Genomic DNA, 1,890 nt, shown 5'->3' with positions numbered 1-1,890 from the left:
TTTTAGCAGCATAAAAATAGTTACGCTATTCATAACAGTGTAGCTTTTCTAGCAACAATTTTTTTTTTCCAACAAGCTTTGTAGCATGAAATTCTGTACGCAGCCTTGCAGCTGAGCGAGCTGAAGCAATCATCAAACACACTGTACTAGAACATTTCTCTCACTCGGTTAAATAGAGTTAAGAATTTTGATTCATTTTAGCAAACTGTTTGTTTAGACACATTTATTTTAATTGGTTCAAACACAGCAATTGATTAATTTCAACACTTAGTTGTGTTCCTGAAACTCCCTGTATGGTTTTTACATCAGTCATTTTGTAGCATAACAATTAAAGTGTTTTATTAGTTTGTGTTTGTAGCTGTCATCATAATTAAAATCTTTATTGTTTTCTGCAGGATAAGTTTTATCAATTTAGTATCCACCTTATTTTTCCCGTAAGAGCGGGTGCGGCCGTTTATAAATTTTATGGGTGTAATCAGCATCCAGGTATTTTCAGCTGTACAAAAGAGCTTGTTTTGCTGCTTGATATTGCAAATATGTGTCTTACCATATTATTTTAATGTATTATTTTAATTATGAACACACTGGTTTGTAGTGCAAACAATTTTACTGATTACTGCACGTTGTTATTGTGGTTATCTCCCTATAGTGGCCAACGAACCGGAAGTCTCGCCCATAAGCTTAATTTCACGTTGAAGAACAAGGTGGTATACTTTAAACGTATGATTGTAGCTGTCATCGTAATTAAAATCCTTATTGTTTTGTGCAAAATAAAAATTGCCCCTTCATAATATCTGATAAGAGTCAAAAGATTAGGTTTGACAGTTTACAGCTTCTGAAAACATTTTCTGAAAACATTTAAAACACGTGATAACTTGCCGCTAAGTGACATGTAGGCCTATAAAAAACATAAAAACAGTTCAAATATACTTTCTTATTTACAGTTGACTCGTGTCAGTGTGGTTTTATTGTGTTCACTTCTTATTTCAAAAATAAAAAGCCTTACCGTTCCTGAAATACAGCCTGTGACAACTAGCCCCGGTCTTCTCTAACATGGCTAGTGCAGCTATTCTTGCTATTAGCCGAGAGAGTAATACTCTAAACAGTTTATAATGTTTCTGTGGCACTAACATTAACTATGGTATTTAGGGAGGAACAGGTTACCATGGTGATTGTTGAAGGGTTGTTGTTGTTGTTGTTGTTGTGTTCGGGAGCAGGACTGCGTTGATGCGACGTTCATACAGTCGTCACCCTCCGAGCGCCCGTCACACGCTTCTGCCTTTACTACTTACACGCCTCTCCTTCACTAATTTCAGCTGCATCTGGGTCCTTCACAACACACACTGCACACACACACACTCGAAAACACACATATAAAAGCCATTAACGCTGACAAAATGACACGAATTGAAATGCAACATCGAAAAAATAAATTACGTGTGGGTAAAACGTTATCCAAGATGTGTTTTGCGTTATGCACATTTGACAGCTCTATGTTCTTTCAGCATTTCAGGTCTTATGAATGCATGACGGGAAGCATGTGCACAGAACAGCCAACAAATAACACACTTGAGTCAATAGACATCGCATTACTGCCATCTAGCGGTCACCGAAAAAGGACCTTTGAACTCATTTCAAGCTAGGTTGTGTCACAAAATAATGCATATGAAATGTTAATGTCGTAATTATAAAGACTCTTAGCAATGAAGGACCAGAACCTGAGCCTGAAATATTACAAAACTGTTTCATAACAATTATTCCACATCTCAAATAAAGATGGAAATATGTTAATTTTATTTTAGTATAATACATTGTTAAAACAAATACAAAAGAATATTCGGTAACACTTAAAAATAAGGTTCATTTGTTAGCCTAACATTAGTTAACTAC

This window comes from Labeo rohita, chromosome 15 (assembly GCF_022985175.1).
Source record: "Labeo rohita strain BAU-BD-2019 chromosome 15, IGBB_LRoh.1.0, whole genome shotgun sequence".
Classification (NCBI taxonomy): domain Eukaryota; kingdom Metazoa; phylum Chordata; class Actinopteri; order Cypriniformes; family Cyprinidae; genus Labeo; species Labeo rohita.
Note: the sequence above shows the minus strand (reverse complement) of the source record.